The sequence below is a fragment of the Spea bombifrons genome, chromosome 10, assembly GCF_027358695.1.
Source record: "Spea bombifrons isolate aSpeBom1 chromosome 10, aSpeBom1.2.pri, whole genome shotgun sequence".
Classification (NCBI taxonomy): Eukaryota; Metazoa; Chordata; class Amphibia; order Anura; family Pelobatidae; genus Spea; species Spea bombifrons.
Window position 1 is genome coordinate 4,244,258 of NC_071096.1, and position 23,568 is coordinate 4,267,825.

At 37.5% G+C, this 23,568-nt stretch overlaps 1 protein-coding gene across 2 annotated transcripts in view; it reads left to right on the forward strand.

Moving 5' to 3' along the window:
* The window catches only part of LRRC4C (leucine rich repeat containing 4C), a 224,777-nt gene that overhangs the window by 155,079 nt on the left and 46,130 nt on the right, over window positions 1-23,568 (forward strand). For both annotated transcript variants that reach the window (XM_053449482.1, XM_053449481.1), the window contains exon 4: window positions 17,774-17,856. The gene's annotated coding sequence lies outside the window, so the exon portion shown is untranslated. The remainder of the gene's footprint in view (window positions 1-17,773; window positions 17,857-23,568) is intronic.

Consider the following 23,568-nt stretch of genomic DNA (forward strand, 5'->3'; position numbering starts at 1 on the left):
CACAAAATGACGACGATCATACATCGTGATGGAAAAAATGAGTTAAAACAGTGATACATTTTATCTCATTTAATGAATACTCACCCATTTATCTCTGTTTTATCTTACTTTAATCCATTGCAATCTATAGGACTCCTGCGCGATTACGCGTGGTAACAGTTTCTCCGACATTGAATTCAACCCATGGCGCATAATTCAAGGCCAAAGGGGACGAGTTCATATTTAGCAAATCAAGCATAATAAAACGATCATTTAGTAGAAAGTCAAGGTCACATGATTAATTACGGAACTCAACCACAAAGGGTATTAGCAAAGAAGGACTCCATAATAGCCTTATAACAGGACGATTTCTTAATATACAATAATACACATTATGCTCATTAAACGCAAATAAGAAAAATCTAAATTATACAGAAAAATCTCATTTACAATATAATCTATATTTCACGTTTTTTTTTCTCCCTACCTAGTAATATTCCACATGCAGTTATGTAATTGCAGAATAATTGTTGAAATTACATTAGATGTTCAGTTTGTTATCTATATATAAGCGGAAATTGAAAAAAGTCTATTATTAAAAGACGTAGATCATTAAAACACTTGATTGTACAATTATGCTGAGACTGGCGGTGTATCTGAAGAAGGACGCATTATTCGTGAAAAATGCCGTTTTGGGAGGCTGTCAATATTAACATAAAATATATATATAAAAAAAACATATAATTATTTAAAAATGGATATAGAATATAATGCTATTGTTATATTATTGTTATCAATTATTTATACGAGCGTATATCGCTCCTTATTGGGGTTTTAGAGAAAATGAGTTTATGTAATAAAAATGGACGGCACTAAATGTATGATTCTATGTAAGAAAATTAAACTAAAAGATATTGGTTTCTCAATCTCACCAAATGATTTCAGTCGATAAGAAGTCGACTGGGTTCCGAGCAGTTTAGTGACCTACAACATGCTTACTGTAGACATGGCTATGTGCGCCAGAGAACATGCAAAGGGATTATTCACTAAGCTATATGTCACATTATAAGGGTTAAAACTAGTCAGATTCTTCTGCAGCAAGGGCTGAGATGGCCCGGTATAATGCATACGGGATATAGGGAAAGACCACGAAACATAGAAACATAGACACAGATCAGCCCCTAAATCAGTTGATGGTCTTAGATTAACCCCTTAATGACAAAGCCCATACATGTATTGTTTTCAATGGGTTTGGGGACCGCTCATTGTCCTTAAGGAGTTAAGGAGCCATATGCCTATACCGATATCAAAACAATTTAACCAAGCGTGTGGCTGGTCTTAGACCAAATAGTACCCTGGGCATGATGCTTTAGAATACTAGTGAAGGCATAGACCTCTTGCGCATGTCCTCCACACATTGTGGAGGCTTTTATAGATACTAGAGTGTCTACACATTGTGGGGAGCTTCTGGCAGCTCCTTGGTTGAGGCAACCAATATGGCTGACTGTCTTGTCTGGCACAAAGACTGGCCCTGACTATACATTATGCAGGGTCAGCTCTGCCCTACTAGCGGAAGAACCTGACTTGTGTGGCCCTTCATCATGAACGGTGAAGATAGGGACATCAGGCACCAATGAAAAATACATAAATTCTATTTAAGAAATCTCACCAATTTTTGGTCATAAATTGGAATTTAAATTCCAACGGAACATTGAAAATAGTTACTAAATACACCAAGTGTAACGTCATCAACATTATAAGATGACCTACATTTTTTTGGATGGCAGGTTTAGATTATACACAAAATAGGTAAAATACATGTTGTTAAGGAAAATTATTTTAAGGTCAAGAAATATTTCACTAACAAAAAAAAATAAAAAAGGAAACCTAAGCAAAGTCCCATATCTTGGTGGCATTATTGATTTTGTAAATGTGAAGAGATTTGGGACTTAAATGTCCCACTTCCATCACATTCAATTAATATTCCTTTTTTTCAAACCCCTTCCCCTGAGTAGGATCAAAATGAGTTAATTTCTCCAAGGAGAAACATTTTACAATTAGTTTAAGTTTCTCTCTTCAACCTCATCAAGACGTCCGAGGTGGATTTATAATTTCAACGTGTCAAGTGTAACACATATCCTTAAAATGTAAATAGAAATTACGATCAAGCAATTTTAAAAAAAATAATATAAAATAATCGTTAAATTCAAATGCAATGTAGAATAGTATTTTTGGGGCAGTGTAATTGTTTCTGTACAATATTAGAATATTGTAAAGTACACAGACATTTTTAGCTCACAAAAAAAAATGCTTACTTCTAAAGAGTGAAATATAATTTATAATATCTAATGTCATACAATGGTATAAAGACAGGGAAAAAAGCTTAAAAAAGAATAATAGATATTTCAATTGATAAAAATACTGCTACTACTACTAATAATCATAATATTAATAATAATAATAATAATAACAAAAATACTTTTAGACTATTTTGTTTACAATGGAATGTTGAGCTTAAAAAAGAATAATAGATATTTCAATTGATAAAAATACTACTACTACTAATACTAATAGTAATAATAATAATAATAATAATAATAATAACAAAAATACTTTTAGACTATTTTGTTTACAATGGAATGTTGAGCTTAAAAAAAGAATAATAGATATTTCAATTGAAAAAAATACTAATAATTATTATTATTATTATAATAATAATAATAACAAAAATACTTTTAGATTGTATTGTTTTCAATGGAATGTTGAGTTCATTGTTCAAATGCAGTTTGAAAATGTTGAATATCTGCTTAGTAAAATCATAATACTCGACTCTGAAAACTTTCTAAAATTTTGCGTGCATCGTGACTTAAATGTCATGACGTTTGTGACATAACTTACTGTGGAAACTCTAGGCATTCAGTGGGGTGAAACATAATATTTTCTGCCATTTTTTAGAATATAAAAACCTGTTTTTTTTTTAACTACTTCTATTTGGCATTCCTGCTGCTTTGGAACGTATGCTGGTCGGGCTCAGCTTTTTGGATTGAAGTCTACAGTAGAAGAACAATCATTTTTTCCTTTAAATTGGGAATTTTATTTGTCGTGTATGCAGCTGGTCTGCTTCGAATTCATTACCCTTCGTAAAACTTTTTGGGTGAATTTCCAGATAAAGGGGACATTTGGTCAACGCACCATGAGCCCCCAGCACGACGGGAGTCTCAGAGGTTGCCCAAGGGAAATTTTATGTTACTAATTATAGTTTTTAGTTCTCCCTATAGGAAGTTTGGCTCGGGATTGTTTTGCTATAATCGTAAGAAAACAGGTGTTCTGTAAATGTTAAAATTTTCATATTCCATAAAAATAACTCTGACATGTGTTGTTTTGCCTTTTAAATTTGATAATGTCATATCTAGCAGAATGCGGCAACAGAAAATAATAACTAGTGTTAAACCAAGCTTTAGACCCAAGTTCCACCGCCATGGACCACTTCTATATCCTAACTATGGATACATTGTATCGTTAATAGGTTGAGAAGTTCTGAAAGTCCCATGCAGGTCACAGCTTGAAAAGTCCTACAGGTTGTGTAGATAAATCAGTTTGAAATACTGTGTGTCTTGGTAATTTCCCCTCGACTTAAGACATATTTACTTCTCTAGAGAAGAACTCAAAGTGCCTTAGCAACTTGCTTTAATAAAACTCATCGGGGTTTGATTTTTTCTATGGGACTCAGCAAAATTCTCCTATCTATAGGAGGTCAACGTTGGAGTAAAAGTACTATTTTCAGGCCAATTTGTCTATTTGTAAATATATTAAACCGGCTTTGCTGATGAAAGGAGACCATTCTACCACTGGTGGTCTATGAGAACTGTCATAAAGCATACAGACGTATTCAGATTACTTATTTTTGTTACATTTTCTGTTAAACTAGAAATCAATATTCTAAATAATATTGTAGGAATACTTTGGACCTCCAACCAAGCTGAACCTCTTTACTGATCTTTCCAATCATTCGTTCCAAGGAACATATAAGTGCAAACCAACTCTTAACAACCTAAACGCAACCGGAGTTAATAAAATGTTAACACAAGATTATAGACTGGTTTTAAGCTCGGTTAATGTACTTTTTTTTCAGGTGACAGGTCAACTTTAAGATATTCCCTTTTGTAACGCTCAGTGACTTGTGTCTCAGATAACGATCGTAATAACTGGCTGTCAGAGAATAACATGGATGAACTAAAAAAACAAAATGATAGATTAATCTAAATATATCACCTTCTGGATTAATAAGGCTATGAGTCATGGTTGCTGTTACTATAATCATCTACTTACACAGGATGAACACAGCTAGAAGCGCAGAAAAATTACTCGGATGGGTATAATGAAGCCTGTTTAATAAGCAGCGGAAAGTAATACAACTAGTAACACGTGGTGTTCTCTTGCAGTGTTCTAGACTGGTCTTGGGACAGAAATGCTCAACAGCCCCCCAGATAAATGTTTAAAAATGTTCTGTAACATCGCAGCATTTATGTCACCAAAAGGAACTCCTCCATGATGGCCACTCATCTGTTGTACGCGTCTTTAATTCTAAAAAAGCGACAGTAAAGCCAACATTCCGTTCAGTAGAACACTGAACATGATAGTGTTCCGAACATAGATATATGATAACAGTAGTAAAGTCTTACAAAATCTTGAACAAGTTTGTCCCTAGCAGCCACCATGAACATCTGGGAGTTATGGCTTCCCACTTGAAGAGCTTTACGACTGGGGGTTGACTTGCAAGCTTGCGTGTAGAGTATTGGTTCTACTATCTTCAAGTATCTTCATGAAAAGCTCAGTCTAAAATAATACCTTTTGTTCTAGAACAGTTTCCCAGAGTAGGGACTAAATATGATACAGTGGTTTATTTCTAACACACCTGGTGATTTACTCCAGATATATGCCTTAAAGACCACCAAATGAGTCTTTGGTGGCCATAGTATTAAAGCGCCCATGTCCCCTGCATATCTTGAACTCAAGGCTATGGGGGACGCTTGTGCGTATAGATAATGGAAAGTGTGCAGCCCAAGTTGCTTAGTCTTCTCTGGACTAACAATGGCCTCCTTCACCACCCTCGATCCACTACTGTATCCCATTCAAACACGAATGGAAGCACATTATCCCAGATGACTTCTGGCATGCTCTTAACATATAAACACGATTACCCTACCAGTAAGCAGAAGAAACGTGAAGGCATACAATAAGACCGCCAAGAGCCGACAGACAGCCGCGCTCCTGTTTTATGATCTGTATACGTTTATATAGTTTCATTTATATTTCATTACTGTGCAAACAAAATGAACTAACGGAAGAAGCAATCAGCGTGTGATATGCCCAATGGAACCTCTATTGTTATATTCTGGCTGCTTCTATAAACAATTGCCCATTAGATGCTACAGAGGAATAGGAAACAGTCATCTTTCGTAGGATTAACAGAAGGACATTACAGGAATTATGACCAAGACGCTTATTACTTGTTGAGTGACCCTATCAAGAACCATCTCCATAACGATTTATATCGTGTCTAAGAGCCACATTTATCTCCAGTGAAATGCGATTTCGTTGCCTGGTTGATTATTTCGCGTGGATCTCACGGTGTAGAAGTCACATTATGCTTCTTATCAAACACAACTGGAGATTAACAATTTTCACCAGGATATAATACAACTCGGCAGGTTGCAATAACTGTTTCGTTCCGTCACCCGTATTTACACCTTTATCACCCTGTTAAACTCTCCTTGACTTTTATATTCTCACAATCGGCCGGCAAATTATCGCCAATAAGAATATTTTCAAATGTTAATGCAGTCAGGCAGTCATTTCATTTCGTTTTTTGGATGTTGCAGGAAATCACTGAAGTGTCGTAGGATAAGTCATTTTACAAATGTTGCCGAAATGTCAGCGTCTCATCACTTGGTTACGTTTGTGCCGTAGATGTCCTCGTCTCCAAGGCTCGTATCAAAGCGGAAGTGCCGTTGTATCCCATTAGTAGAACTACCGGCGTATGATTCATTGTTACCACGTGTAACATTGTTGCGTCCATGTTTACAAACATTGGCGGTTTTCATAACGCAGGAAGCAAAGTCGTGCTATCACCATAGCAACCGACAAAATGGATCTGCTGATTGGACCATGTAACCCTAATGGTGACCAACCTTGAAGAAAGCAACATTAAATAAATGGCAAAGAGCAGAAAGTTTAGAGAAAATTATTATTTTTTTTGTATATCTTTTTGTGGGGGGGAATAAGCCAGAATTTAGTAAAATTGCCCGTGCAAACATACCGGGAAGCTTGGGTTTAAACCGTTGAATTTATATAACTTAACACAACATGACAGATTGGTTTAAACTGAATATTCAGGTTAAAATGGGCATTAATGTTTATATCCAGCCTTTAAACTTCATAATCTGTAGCAAAATATAGTTTCAAGTGCCAGACGTATCTAGAAAATACACTACGTGCTTCAACGTTTACAACATCGCAGGCGAAGATGTAAAGGGAACATTTTGCGGACGTCGACTCCTACTTTCTGAGCTCAGAAATCAGAATAATAGTAAAGAGTACAGTAAGACCTCGTGAGGACTTTGTCCTTTGATAGAGCTTTTATAACACATCCCGTAAGCGATCGTCGATCCCGTAGAGTCGTCTATGAGTGGATTGAAAAGTTGGAAAATGGCCGTCCTGGTGTGACGGATGCAGAGCGCCCCGGATATCCAGCTGCAGCCACCACCATGAGGAATGAAGAAAGGACCCTGGAACTGATTCGCAAAAACAGAAGAGTTGAAGAGGTTGCGGGAAAGCTGAGTGTGAGTGTTCAGTAAAGTGGGTGCCGGGTGGGTGCCTGAGCAGCTGACAGAGGAGCATAAAAATACTTAAGTCCGACAAGAACCGTTTAGACTTCAGGTGGTAGACATTCTGAAACAGTTCCAGCAGTGAAATAAATGTTTGACATTTTAACTTGTAATAAATACCTGGTATGTATTTTTTATATATAGGAAAAATGGAAAAAGAAATAAGTGAGTTTCTAAAGTAACATTTTCTCGTACAATTTTGTTGTCCAGAAAGACCGAAACTTTTTTAATTGTTTGAACACAAACGGCATTGCTTCCGTCTTCACTACCGAATGTCCAGGGGCGTAACTAGAAACCTCCGGGCTCTGATGTGACAATTCCCCCGGGCCCCACAACTTCAACAGCTAGTCTGTTACACATCCATGCTCACACACACACACTAACACAATTACACATCCATGCTCTCACACACAAAAGTACACATTCCATGCTCACACACACACAATTACACATCCATGCTCTCACACACAAAAGTACACATTCCATGCTCACACACTAACACAATTACACATCCATGCTCACACACACTAACACAATTACACATCCATGCTCTCACACACAAAAGTACACATTCCATGCTCACACACTAACACAATTACACATCCATGCTCACACACACTAACACAATTACACATCCATGCTCACACACACGAAAGTACACATTCCATGCTCACACACACACAATTACACATCCATGCTCACACACACACACTAACACAATTACACATCCATGCTCTCACACACAAAAGTACACATTCCATGCTCACACACTAACACAATTACACATCCATGCTCACACACACTAACACAATTACACATCCATGCTCTCACACACAAAAGTACACATTCCATGCTCACACACACAATTACACATCCATGCTCACACACACACACTAACACAATTACACATCCATGCTTTCACACACAAAAGTACACATTCCATGCTCACGCACACAATTACACATCCATGTCCACAAACAAAAGTACACAATCATGTTTACATACATACATGAAAGGGTTACAGGGGTCACACCGGGCCCCCTAGAGGCATGGACCCTGTAGTTACGCAAAATCCGAATGTCATATGATGTCATATCCCAGCGGTCTGTGGACTAAGTGAGGATCACGAGAACTTTACACCAACAAATTCGTTGGACACACTGGTGGTCATAGCTAGACAATGGTCCAACAATTGGTGCGCCAACACCAAGGCTTTGTTTATCTTTTTCTTGCCTCTTCAGCCTCACTTTAATAGATATGTAGAAAGTTGGTGAAATTTACCATTGATAAGAAAGGTGGCATTTTTCTTATTAAGCATCCAGCTCTGAAGACCTTAACGACTGCATTCCTCGTGAACGTTCTAAGGGGTCGCTCTGTTGGACTCCACCATAAAATCGTCGTTCCTCCCGACTTCAGCCGATCTGACTCTAAGGAGAAATCTAGCCGATGAGTCTTGTAAAGACGTTCTTTATCACGGCTATATTTCATGAATGAGTCAATCATGGTTTAATGAGTACCGAGTGGAATTGAACAGCAGTCTCCAAAAAAGAAAATGATTGTTTAAAGATTCAACGCTGGAATGAAAGATCTGCAGCCATGCTGTGTTCATAGCCGTTACGAAGCGATTCCTTTACGCGTCGCAGGGGGGTTTGTTCGAGCCACACGTAGCGATCCAAACATCTCCTAAGCTTCTCCTGGCCCAAGAAAAATGTCGCAGGAACAGTGAAAAGGACAGATGGTTGGGAAGATAGTAATTTTAAGAAATTGCACGTCCAAATATTTAAATAAATTAAAATAATTATTAGTGGAACATATATTGAAAATCAGAGAACGCCCCAAAAATGTATTTTACATTCCATATTATATAAGTCGAGTGTTTATAAGGAAGAATACAATTGGTTTCACATTTCAGGATTTTATTCTTTAAAATGTATTCTTCATCCATGTTATTAATAATAATAATGACAATCATTTATTCTTTAAAATTAGGTTTTTATTTAAAATTCATTCTGCACCTCTTCATCCCTATTATTCATAATAATTAGAATAAACATACACTGGTTTTTTTACAACTCCTTGTAGAGCAATTTATTTAATATTTATATAAAAGGAGAGGATTTATCTGCTTTCCAGATAATTAGAATGGCTGAGACGAGATGGAATTTTCTGATATACCGTATGATTCAATGGTTACCACGAGCAACGCTCTGTTTGTGATAATATTGCTTGGAAGCATTATCGGTGGCTTGTATTCGTCTGTTTGCCTACGCTGTGAATATAACCCTTAATTATTGACGTTTGGAATCAGGTAGCCTTGGGGGGGAGTTGTAACGGAGAAGACGTATCAGCATTTTGCATGTGTAGCTTGAGACGTGACACGGGACAGCTGACAGCTCTTAGCCCATGGACTAGCCCAATCTAACGGCCAGTTAATTAATTGCTCCAAAATGGCATAACAAATGGATTGCCTGTAAGAATAACTGTCTTTTAGTCCATAGACAAACAGTTGGGATCCAGCTGTGGTATCGGTAAAGCCTAATATGCATACAGTCTATTAAAAAACCCAAAATTACTGACCATAGCTCCCAACATTCCCGAGCAGTTGCCCTTCGGTCTGGCTTTTGAGGGTGGTGGGCATCATGGACCAATTGGGGAGCTGTAAAAGTATTGGACTTCTGTGTGTTGACACCTCCAGCTCTGGCCATTTCGCATACCAGTCCTGAGAACTTATGATGTGGTCCCCAAGCCCATCTCTTGCCACCCTGATCTGGACACCTGAAATGTTGGGGAGCTGCATGTAGAAGTACGTTCCAAGAGCTTCCCATACTCGAACGTCTTATTGTTATTTCCGGATTCACCCTCATTCGCTGAGAAGTGCTGATGAACTATATCAGCGCCGCTCCGCGAGTGAAAAGAGATTAAAGTGCTTGTGTGTTGATTACAAGAAAAATGAAGACAACTTTTTTTTTTCCGAAGGGATCACGTAAAGCCTTTTATCTATAGGAGTCTTACTGGACCCGCTGGATTAGTCATTCAGCCGCATCAGAATTCACGGGGAAAGATGCTCATATATTCTCGGAGAACATCTGGTCCAAGCAGCTGCTCCCATCCTGAAGTGACATTAGGAAAGGTCTCTCTGCGTGTCTCGAGAAGCCAAGCGACACTCCTGGGTCCTATCTCGAGTGTGACCATGTAAACGCGTTACCAGGGTCTATTGTCTCACCCAGATGGCTGATTAATTAAATTACACGAATTCATGTATATTACAGTCCTATCGTTTTAAAGTTAATTATTAACATTAAAAGAATTTAAACAAAAAATGTTGGTGGCTTCTTTGTACGCTTAAACACCTAAAGACACAATATATCTATTGAGCGTTTTGCTTTAAGAAAAAAAAGAATCTTCACATTCACTAGGATACTTCTAAGGTTGGGGTATGCCAAGTACTTGCCCAGCCCGTCAGGCCAATGCGGGAGCCAAACCAAACTCATCCACTATGGACATGCATGGGATAGACATACGGCTCCCGAATCTAAGACGAGACCAACGTCTGATTAAGGTTTGAGTCTTTACAGCAGGAGAAACGGGCGACTAGACGGGGGCCGGATGGGTCTGCTCTACAGTTTCTCTGTAATTAAGGTCTTTGGGAAAGTCTGTGTGGATACAGATGAGGACCAAAAGCATTATAGTGGAAGAGAAGTTCGAGGCAGCTCAGCTCCTGTTGGAGCCATTACTTTTCACGAGCTGGGCTGATACTGGCTCCTAAAATTGTTTTATCTTACAGCTGCCTTAAAGGTCAGAAGTGGTTTATACTGGCGTGAAGATAACGATGAGCGTGATACATAGACAAAAAAAAAACATATCTAGATTTAAAATAAAGCACTGTATACTAAAAATAACATCTCAATAACTGTAAAAAAAAATACATCAAGCGTCATAAAGCAAAATTATATCTAAAATAAAGTGTCCCGTAAGGGAACAATACCTTGTTAACTGACATTTTACATCTAACCCAAAAAATGCTAAATAAATCATAAATATCAAGATTTTAAATTCCTTATAATACTTGGGGAGCTGAAGGTATTTCTTCTCATGGTTGAGGTGATATCTCATGTTCTTGTTGACCTGTTGAGTCCACAAACTATTGGTAATTCTAGTGGTTTGGTAATAAAAATAAATCGACTTGGTCTGTTATTCCATCCACTGTATCTGTCTGTCTATCTAGCCGTCAGTCCATCTATCAATCTATCATTAATCTCCTAGGCACATCTTGACCACCAGTTATTGACCAACTTACCACCACTGACGATATGGTCGTTGATATATTTCAAAGAATTATGTGTCAAAGAATGATACATCGTGGATTTGTGTAAGAATGAGCAGTTTTATGGTCATTCTGGTGGCTTTCATAATTCTCTGGATCTAGATTAGGATCTCTAGTTCATGCAGTAGAGACTCGTGTGTTTAAATACAGCGGCTGGCTTCAGAGCATCTTAAACTCTACTAGCGCAGAAGCATCTTGCGGCTCTCAAACTAACGCGCGGAAGACTAAAGAGGCCAATAAGCCTTTACTGCAGAAACGACCATTTTTTTTTTTTTTTTTTACCTTTTTGAACTTTTGTGCTTTTCAGCCATCAAACATGCACTTGTTACTTTGTTATCTCTGCCGGAGATAGACTCCAGGATGATACCATTTATCTTTTGTGTTCTTATGACCAGAAGGGACTAACAAACCGTCCAAAGAATTTTAATTTGTTAGAAATTTATGGCAGGGTTTTCAATGTGACAAAAAAAAAAAATATTATTATAAAGTTGTTTTTTCTGCTTCTGAAGCAACATGAGAGGTCTTTATAGGCTCTTGGAATCCAGGTGCCTAACAGATGCTCCGGAGCAATAGCTTGGGAACGCTCCAGTAAAAATGCATACGAAATGAATATGGGAAAGTTACCCTGGAGGAGACCCTATCACGTATGCCAAGGCTTTAATTAATATTTAGTAATATGGATAAAATATGTACTGTATATATAAACATATGCATAACCATCAACATTAAGGCACAAACACTACATTTATAGAAACAGAACTCGCCGGCAGATCGGCCCCATTCGGCCCCCGTCTAGTCGCTCGTTTCTCCTGCTGTAAAGACTCAAACCTTAATCAGTCGTTGGTCTCGTCTTAGATTCAGGAGCCGTATGTCTATCCCATGCATGTTTAATCCCCTCACTGTATTACCCTCTACCACTTCTTATGGAAGGCTTTTCCACTTATCTACCCTCTACTCAATAAAGTAAAACTCCCTTACGTCCATTACATTAAATTTATATAGATTATTGGTAATCAGGTTTTACCCATTTAGTCTGCCCGCTTTTCTACTTGCTGAGAGACCTCAAAGCTCATTTCGTCGTTAGTCTTCTGAAGGGTTGACCTCATGCCCATCATGAGCAGACTTCCTTCATTGTATTATCCTCTACCATGTCTTCTGAAAGGCTGTTCCACTGCTCCACCATGTTCTCATTAAATAAATACTCTACCTTTAGCAAATCCAAACCTCTCACCCCCTAGTTCTAGATGATGAGATCTTGTCCTAGTATTTCATGTGATCGTTCAAGTGCTGAAGGTTCCATCACGTCATCGCACTTATACCGTTCATTATAATCAGAACTTCTTGTGTATTTAACTTCTTATATTACCTATGAAATATAATTATTTGAAGTTTCATAAAATTAAAACATCAGTCTTTAACTTAAAATGATCTAAACCCTTCGCATCTACCGGTTGGATCTGGTTTATCGACGGACAACAATGACTATTCGAGGAATACATCGGGATGGAATCTAAATTCATTTTGCAACGTTCTGAAAGTCCTCGTAAAAGAAAAGAAAAGAAAATAAAGTCAAGGCATGTATCAAAAAATAATATGCAGAGTGAGATGAATGTCACAGCGTGGGGTTTTGTGTGTGGACAAGAGACTCCGTGATATAAAGGAGCCGTTGCAATTAAGGCCGACTCACGCTGACGGCCTTTGATTAAAAGGGAATGGGGAGTTAGGTGGAATATCTGGGAAGTTAAAAAAGAAATGTGAAGTTATGAACAGACTTTTAAGAAGACTGCGAAAACTTTTTTTTTTTAGAACTTTATGCGAGATTATCCTCCTGAGCTTAACTAGGTCGGTGCGGAAAGTATGGAAGTCAGCTTGGCACCAATGGGCCAACGTACGTAACAATTCAATCGGTCTTATAGGTGGTATGCTACCTAGATGGTTTTCTCCCAATTTTCCTAAATGCTTAAATTATTATGTCCTACTCCTGTATATTTGTTAAATAAATGTATTCCTGCTTTTAAGTAATTCCTGCTTCTGTAGTTCCCTGTTGAAAACCGTCTAGAAGGGGGGCTGAACCCCTTAAGGACAATGGGCGGTCCCTAAACCCATTGAAAACAATGCATTTTGAGCCCGTACATGTATGGGTTTTGTCATTAAAGGGTTAATTTGTTCCCTCTGCACTGCTCTGCTTAGAAGTCAATCCAGAAGGGACGTTTGCTTGAAGGTCTGTTAGGTTAAAGGGGACTAGGAGAGGTTTTTGGAGGTCAGACTGCTGTGATGTAAAACATAGGGGAGGAGCTTTGGAAGAATAACAGGACTCTGTTGCTAAGCATCTCCAGTATCTCAAAAAACGTTTTATTGAAGTGTTCTAGTGACAGGGAGCATTGAAAATAAAAATAAAATGGCAAACATTCACCCTGAATTCCCGTTGTATTTAATAAAGTGAACACAACATTTCCCCGGGACTAAACTGCTAAACTTGACAGGATAAATCCTTGATGAAGTACAATGTTAATTCCATATGCTGCTGCCGTAGGAACTTACAGCTTACCAGTTAGCTTCTACGTTCAACGCAAGACAGTCAACGGTGTCCCAGTCTCACGAGACTCCCTTGTAGTCTAAAACGTTCACCTTAACACATCATACGCCATATTCATTGTCGCTCTGGCCCTGCGTTATGACTTTATAAAGAGTATATTTGATGTACTCCATGGACCTGATGTGGACAAACATCTAAGGTTGCATATGGCAGCATGGAAGTTTCCCTGGGCGTTTCAATTTAAGTTTCAACTAATTTCAAGTAAGTAGAGAAGTATCTGTAGACTGAAGCATGTTAGTCAATCTAGAATGTCTTATCTCTCTGAAGTTACTAAGGTTGCAGATGGTTTTTTGGGCCTTCCAATTCTCTAATTTGGTGAACAGAGTCCTAAAGAGTTGACCTACATTTTCAGTAGAGGAAGCAGACAGATGTGATAGATTGTAAGCTCACCAGGACAGGACCCTCTTCTCCTGCTGTACAAGGTTGCCTTAATGTGTGTTAGTGTTCATTTTCTGTATTGGAATGCCAACTAACCCCGATATTCTTTTTTGATGTTTTATTCCATGTGAAACGTCATCCTGGTCTCCTGGTTACTGTGCCCGTCAATGAGAATTAACATAACCCTCACCTGGTCAATAAGAATTGACATAAATCCTAACGTTCTATATGAAAAGCCTTAATTCTGCCATTCCTTGATACATATTTCTGAAATATGAAATAAAATAGCCAGATTATAGTCTTTTGACTTATTTTCCCCAATTCCTTAAACCGAATAGATTGATTGGTTATATCTCACTGAGACTTCCAGGCTCTAGAATGGAGGCGTCACAAAGTAATATGTTATATGTAAAACGAAAAGAAAATGAAATGGCTGTAATTTCCCGTTTCTGTGATATCGGTTAAATGTGGTACTTTTTTTTTTTTTTTTTACAATACCATTCTCCTATTTGGATTAGAAGTGAAGTGCGCCGTAATAGGCTGAATTAAGCGAAGAGGTAAATGAAGCAATTAATTCTATTCTCTTCGAGACAATCAGACGACCCGGCAGAATAGAGAATAGCAAGAGGCCGACCTCTTCTGGGATTCTGAAGAGATAAGACCAAGGAGTTAAAGAGGATTCAATCCTCCGATCCTCGCTGCTTTGAAGGAGTACCCAGGGACTCGGTGACATGAGATATCAGAAACACAGAGAGCTATTATTGCCTGTTAGCTATGCTTCTTAAGCCCATCAGCGCCAGCCAAACCTTGACTACTCTATACAGCGCAGGCTCGGGCTGCTCCAGATTCGTAGCTTACTTTGAGGGTTTCGAAGAATGAATTATTGATGTCCGGGGAGTGTATCTGGCGTGCATTAATGGATCAAATGAATTAGATCATTACTGCTGTTCATTAATCTAATATACTGTAGGTTATCTTCGAGGATTCCAAAAGATCGGGGAAGTCCTTTAGGTAACGAAGGGAGGTTCACACTCAAGTTGCGTCACTTGTTACAGATACATTGTATAGATTTGGATTGTAACAAGGATGCCCCAACTCGGTGAAGGCTTATTATTCAGATGTTCAGGGCCGGTCGGATGGCAGGGCATATGGGGCAGTATTTCAGCCATGCAGTATCCAGGGCCTCTCATCTGTGTGTTCTACAGCTCAGGAGGGAGGAGAGGAGGTTATATGGAGAGAAGGTAGGGGCACTGAGAAAGAGAGGAAGAGTAAAGGTGCTAAAAGGGTGTTGGTTGTATTGAGAAGGACTGAGAAGTAGATGTCGGCACTTGGTATCTTTGGGGTCCGTCATGGGGTTGCCCAGGTCTCCATTACCAATAACGATCACCCTGCAAACGTTATTACAAAAATGGGGAAACTCTCATAAAAAACACCTTGTTTGCACTTATACATCATCCCATTGTACAGCGCTCTGGAACATGATGGCGCTATATAAAATAAATGGGGGGAAAAAAAATAATAATAAACATCGGTATGAGTAATTTATGGGTCAAATGACATTTCAGGAGGTGCCGTGATGTCAATGAGCCTCCCACTAATAAAATCTGTTCTTGCTGAGGCCACCAACTTTCTTCTTTTTCTTTGTTCTAAGGCTGCCCTAAAAATCCACTTCATGGGGAGGAATAACTGAACAGGTAGAATATTGTGATGTACAGTATCACAATGTCGATCAGGGGGGCTGCCATCACTGGTATTTAGGAAATGTGGATTTGTAGTGCGTACATTCATTACTTAAACCTCTTCATTCATTTACTTAGCATTCCGACCTTTCAGATGTAGGATTTTTTTTGAAGGTACCAAGTTCACGCACATAGTTACCCTTTTCCCTCTCATGGGCCAAAACAGTCTTTTTGTAGTCAGAATACGATCTATTCCTTATCCTTCCCCACATCTAAATCAGTCAAACCATTTGACCTTTGGTCCCTGCCGTGGCATTTCTCCACCAAGCTTTGATTGACATAAAGCTGCGTAATTTGTTCTTATTATCTATGTAGCGCCTTCCCTTCATCTCTCGCCTTGAACCTAAACGCCCGTGTGCTTCCAGACCAATAACCGCATTATATTCCAGGGTTGTTATCAATTCACAGCTCAATAAAATGAGGCATAAAACGAAGCCAGACTTCAGCGCAGACCCAAATTATTAAAATAATTAAAATATAAAATATTAAAATAATATTATTAAAAACACCAATCTGCCGCAAATATCGGGGATTCCGTCGCACTATACAGCCGGATATCGCTTTGCCCGCCGCTGCGTCAAAGTACCCCAAGTTTGACGAGTACTATCTCATTTTTTGTGGCTATATTACTTACCAATGGACTGCAGCACATTTTAACCCAACGAGACTCTCCAAAACCTTCTTTGGACACCATTAATGAGGCTCCTGTGTGGCAGGAGAAGGGTTAAACTTGTGTGAGAGTCTCTTTTTGGGTTAAAATGTGCTTTTTGAATGGTATTTGCCGGGTACACGCTGAATTCTGGCTTTGTTTTATGTATTTATTGATCATACAATAAAATAAAGTAGACTGTATTGGCTGGAAAAAAAAATCAGGTCAATAAATGCAGACATATCATATATTTCTCCTTTCTGAGAACATATATTTATATATATATATATTTTTTTAAGTAAGATATGAAATATATCCCTGGTTATAAACCTAGATCAGACCCATCCTTCCCCACATAGTCGCCCATTTGTCCTGATGTAAAAATATGCCTATGGCTTAGTGTATAAGCCTTTACCACCTCTGCTGGGAGGCTATTCAGTTTATATACCAACCTCTCAGTAAGGTGGCCAGATACATCATGACTTAACTAATCTAACTATATCTTATTTTATTAAACCTAGACACCGTTGAGCTCCAAACATAGGATTAATTGATGTAGCCAAGTCCTGTGCCATTGTCAGAATACATAATACAGATTGGGGGGTACTGAACGACTCTGTTTGGGAAGAAACAACTTAATAACTTTTCTTGATTTCATCCTCTTTTTCGGTTGTTTTCCTACACAGCGTGAGATGTATTAACCCCTTAAGGACAATGGGCGATCCCTAAAACCATTGGAAACAATGCATTTTGAGCCCGTACATGTACGGGCTTTGTCATTAAGGGGTTAAAAAGTACCTCTGATGGCCTTAAAGGCATTATCTGCCTTTTAATGGTAAAATGAGATTTCTTATTGAACTCCGAGAATCGTCCTTGTAAAGTTTACGAGGGCTGTGTTGGATAAAATAGGAATGTTGGCCTTTTTGGTAAATGTATCTTTTTCGGAGTTAAGAAATATTAACTAATCCCAGGATTCTCTTTTTTTTAGTACATTGACCTCTGCAGTAATATGATTCTGGACTCTCTGTCATAGTAATATCAGATCATTTATGAATACATTATCCTATACCCTATAGAATGAGAGAGATGTATCATTAAAAAACTATTCCATATAATAAAAACATATTAATACTTTCTCTTTTAATCTCAAACCTTAGAATTAACGGATTGTCTATAATCTTAGAGACTCTTAATGACTTTATGCATTTTTTTTTCTTCTAGGGACTGGACTTTATAACTAAAACCCAAATCTCACCAGGAGCAAAAAAAAAAAAAACATAAAAAACAAAAACCTGCCCCTATAGGTAAGGAATACATTTTTTTCTTCCTTTATGACTTCATTATTTCTTTGAATTTTATTATTATTATTTTTTTTTTAAGTAGCCTTGCATTGTTTGTATTAAACGTCTGTTTATGAATTTAATTATGTTTACATAACTGTAATATGTAATATTTATATTTAGTCTATTTTTAAATATAATTAAAACTAAACAATGAAAACTAAATGTATCAAATTGTCTAATTTTTGATACATTTGTTTACAAACACATTTAGTTGAAATTAACGTTGTAACAATGATGTATTTTCATTATAGATGGCTATGGACATAATTTATGAAGTGACCCTTTTTTTTCCCTTTTTTTAATTTTATTTACAAAAAAACTCCTAAAAAAAAACAAATTACAAAAAAAAAAAACCCACCAAAAACCCCCAAATGCTTAAAATGAACAATAACCATTTAATTTTCCCTTTCGGTAATTATACTGATTTAATTATTATTTAACATACGTCCATTTAATACTAATTTACTAGCTAAGAGCTATTTAATGCTCATTATTGTTTTTTTAACCCCTTAAGGACAATGGGCGGTCCCTAAACCCATTGCAAACAATGCATTTCGAGCCCGTACATGTACGGGCTTTGCCATTAAGGGGTTAAAGTAAAATAATAAGGATTTTATAGGTAATATGTCTTTTGCCGTTCTTTCCAAGCTTCTCTCGATAAATATAAAAGTTCAGAGCAACATAAACTCCTTGCAAGAAATAAAACTACTCGTGTTGGAAAACATAAACACATTATTTATGATTTTCTTTTTACTAATTCATGGTAATTTAAAGTTATTATAATTATGGAAAACCCTGGAGGCATTACCCTAATGTAAAACTGAAGTAAGCATTCTGCTGTCATTCATCATGGTGTACGGGGGAAATATCGTTCTGAATACAAAGATGAGATTTAGTTAGTTAACAAAGAAACTTATTAATAGTACTTATGATTGGAATTAATATTTGCACAAAAATAACCAACTTATTGCTCTGTGGTGACTGATTTATTTTTCTTAATATTTTGTATTATATATAATTATTTTTTATGAAATTATTAAATAATAGTTAATATTTTATGATTTATTTATGATTTATTTATTTATGATTTATATTTTTTGTTTAATAAAACAATTCTGTAATAAGGTATAAAGCCTTTTTTTCTACAGAAATTTAATGGTGGGGGTGGGGGCAACTTTATTGGGGGGGGGTAAGGAAATATACAGAAAGTGGAGCGCATAACCTAAAAAGCATAAAAGGCATATGCATTCAGGTTCCCGGGCTGCTGGTGGAATAATAATGACCAATAAATACACAAAGCAAAGCAATGCATAAATATAAGGCATAAATATTGGGGATTGACAGAATCTCCAATATTTATGCCCCCTAACATAGCAGGACATAATGTATTTGAAAAACACGTTCACCAGAAGGGGTTGCAAAGAAAAACCCATAAAAATGTGTAAAAAGGATCCAGTTGTGGTGTAAGTGCTCCCTAAACTGCCTAGCCCCTTGTGGCTGCAAGTGGAACTGCATGTAATTCATAGAGAAATATTTTTTTTTTTTAAAAAGCTACAGGCCATATCTCAAAATTTCACCCAAAAATCAACGCAGACCAGGGAGAAAATAACTCCTCCACCCCTGTCCTCCCTCCATTAAGAGCCCTTCTCTGACAAACACCCAGTCACAGCTATGACTCAATGCACCCTATTTATAAAGACTAGGTTTCTGCCAAATTCTACATTTGGAGTGTTCTCCATGGAAACTGTGACTGCTGAAAACTCTACAGTTAAATCCAGTTTTTCATCAGAAATGCTCTTTATACGAAATGTAAAATCAATACCTCTTTTTAACTCAAATATAATACAGTATGTGAATGTATTTTTTGTATTAGCCTTTTGTATTCATTTTTTTTTTGGAGGGGGGTTTACTATACCTGATCCAACAAAAGGGTAACCAAAAATAACCTGAAAGAGCCTTTTTTTTGAAGCTGCTGTTTATACCTGGCACGTAAACCTTTCTTTGATAAGTGGAACAGCTTCCCAGCAGAAGTGGCAGTATTTAATGCAGTGAGGGAGCTTAAACATGGGCAGGATAGGCATATGGCTGCTGAATATATCACGAGCTCAATGACTGATTAAGGCAACAGCAGAAAAAGGGGTATTCTATATTCCCCAAACATTGGACTACCATCTTTGGCTGACTACACCTAGTAGCGGTCTCCCTGTAGAGCCACTAATCAATGGGCCGGTTGATCATTGATCTCCCCAACTGACCCAATCACACTACGGAGCCCCAAGACACATGAAGACTTGGGTTCAGAAAGGATAATTAAATGAGAGATGATTTATCGAAACAAATAAAGCATCTAGAAGGAGTTTCGCCACAATTGCCTCCCAATCGGTCCTTATTATCCATTTATCCCATTAAAAAAAGCAGCTACAATGCAGTGTATCTGTAATCAAAAATGACCTCACACTCACAAAATCATATCTGGCAGTTTCCTCTTGTTAAGAACATTTGATAGCTGTACATTTTTTGCTTAAATCTCTTAAATAATGGGATCCCGGGGGTGGGGGGTTATTCTGACTCGGTTGCAAACACCACTTCTCTGCTTATTGGCACATAAATCCCCAACAGAGGAGGAATACATATTTTTCTGCGCTATTGCCTTTTTTTAGTGTACTAAAGGTGGAATATGTTAAAGTTTAAGACAATTGGAATTGTTAATATTTTTAAACAAAATATCATCAAGTTGGAGTAAAAAAATAAAAAAAATAGTGGTTTTCGTTATGAATATCTATAGTAAAAGTTCAGAATAATAATAATAGTTTGATTCACATGGATCCAGAAAATCCAAGGATATATATGGCAGGACATTTTATTACGGCTCCAGAAATGTTGAGGAACGTGTTAATTCCCTGAATTCCAGATTTCATCACTTTACTGCTGGATGTTGATTGTAGTCTAGGTTGCCCTGTAAAAAAAAATCATTTCATAAAGAGCCAGACGAGGAACCTTCTTGATGGTTCTTCAAATCAAGACCAACATCAACTGTAGGATTAATTTGTTTTATCTTCAGGAAAAAAAAAAAACTGGAAAACAGCAAAATGAAGCAATCGTAGTTTTTAATTATTATTATTTCTGTGCTTTCCTTTTTGGGGAAAATAACTTGATTTCTACCGAAGGGTACTTATTGTATCTTTCAATAACTTTCATGACATTCTTATGATTATGGTTATGGTCAATATGTGAATCCACATAAACGCTTTTACTTTGCGAAGTATTTGTTTTGTGGTGAGGGAAGGGACTTCAATCTATCCTATTTATCCAGAAAATGCAGAGAATGCGGAATAACAAGAAAATCACAGGGATGCATGATTACAAAAAAGAAAGAGAGGAAGAATGTTGGCAGGCAATCTTGGATTGTTTAAAAAAATTAAACTTATTGTCTGGGTCCTTTTTTTTGTCTATTAAATTAACAATGGATCAGAAATCCAGGGCAGACATAGTTAATGTTGTAAACGAATATTGTTGGTGGAAATGGCTGATTTTTTAATGGAATCTCTTTATAGATGGACCAATGGCCCTTTATCACTCCCATCACTCCTGTGTTCCAATGGCCCTTTATCACTCCCATCACTCCTGTGTTCCAATGGCCCTTTATCACTCCCATCACTCCTGTGTTCCAATGGCCCTTTATCACTCCCATCACTCCTGTGTTCCAATGGCCCTTTATCACTCCCATCACTCCTGTGTTCCAATGACCCTTTATCACTCCCATCACTCCTGTGTTCCAATGGCATGTTGTGTTTGCTGATCCAAGTTAGTTTAAAAGGCTAATTGATGGTTAGAAAACCCTTTTGTGATTATGTTAGAGACAGAAATGTCCTTGTTTTCCATGAAAACAGCTAAGTGACCCCAAACTTGAATGATGGTATATATGGGTTCAGTCCATAAGCAGGGCTGGAAGAATTATTGACCCAAAAAGACACCAGAAGAATAACTCTTAAAATTAAATTAAAGTGCTCCATAAATTATTTTAGTATATATTCTTCCAAAATTAAAAAAGAACACCTACCTGAGATAAACACTGCAGCCCTGTTGCTGCAGCTTCCCTTCTCTTCCATGGTCTGATCATTCTTGCCACTGCTTGAAGCAGCCAGTCAGTGGCAGGAAAGCGCTCCCATTGGAATCAATGGGTTCACAATCTGAACAGACCCCTGCAGTGTTCCCCAAGCCAGGGCTGGAGTTGCCTGGAGTTGCCTGGAGTTAAGTATATCACTTGCAAGGAGGTGTAAGGGCAAATAGAATGTACTTATGTGTGTGTGTGTGAGCATGCATGTGTACTTGGCTGTGTGAGCATGGGTGTGTAATTGTGTAAGTGGGGTGAGATGGAGTGTGTGTTAGTAAAAGTGTATGTAATTTGTGTAAGTGTGTTTGAATATGTTGTATGTTGGAAGGGGGGCAAAGAAGGCACAGACCAGCTGTTGAAGTGTGGGGGTCCGGGGGCAATTTTTCGCACCAGGACCCGGTGGTTTCTACTTACGCCCCTGAGTGATGGCTGGAGTGACCCTTTAAACTTACCAGTTTGATTTTTTCCTGCAAACACCTAGATTAGAAGAATAATGAAATCAGGTTGACAAGAACAAAACGAGGATACATGGTTTCGTTGATTTAGAGGTTCAGATATTTTGCTTTGATGAAGCAATAAGCAAAATACAAACGCCACGAGGAATCTCTGATTAAAGTCTACCGGTCATCACAGAACAAGCTGATCCCTCTTCAAGAGCGTTGAAAATTGACTATCCGTTTTACAAGCCATATTTTCAAAATCAGGCACTTTTGAGATATTTATCTTTGGCTTAATCTGTCCCCGAAGGCGTGGAAGGCATACCATGCTAATTAGTTTTTGTGCTGGCACAAATCTACTTACCCTGGCGTTATCATGCAATTCATGCAGCTAAGTACCGGTGCCTTCTCTAATCAACTCTAGCGGGTAGCTCTTTTATCCCCGGCACAAACGATGTTAGCTGTAGGAATTCTTAAAATGCAGCTAAATATAACAACCACGTTTTGCTACAATAGAAAACCCCTTTTTGGTGCAAAAAAAAAAAAATAATAATAAGGGATTAAGGGCACCAGCCGCGAATCTGAATATTGTATTTGTACATAAAATAAAATTCAACGTTTTTTGCTAGAAAATGTGAACAGCCGCTTTATTTCCTTCACCTTCAAATGTAAAAAATATTCCAAATATAAAATTAATTATTTTATTTCAACGGTAGATTTAGAATCTGCTGGCAGATCGGCCCCATTCGGCCCCCGTCTAGGCCCCTGTTTTATCAGTCGTTGGTCTCATCTTAGATTCAGAAGCCATATGCCTATCCCATACGTTTTTAAATCCCCTCACTGTATTACCATCTACCACTTCTGCTGGAAGGCTGTTCCACTTATCTACCTCTCCCTTAGTAAAATACAGTTGCCTTACTGATCCTCTATTTTTCATTTGTAAAATACATATTTGTATTGTGGATATCCAAAAGTTTTATTTAAAGATGTTCTTATTTATTATTATTATTATTATTATTGTTATTATTATTATTATTATTATCTATGTATCACTTATGTCTATATAAATATATACATCAACATATTTGTGGAAAAATAAAATATATAATAACATTTTATCTA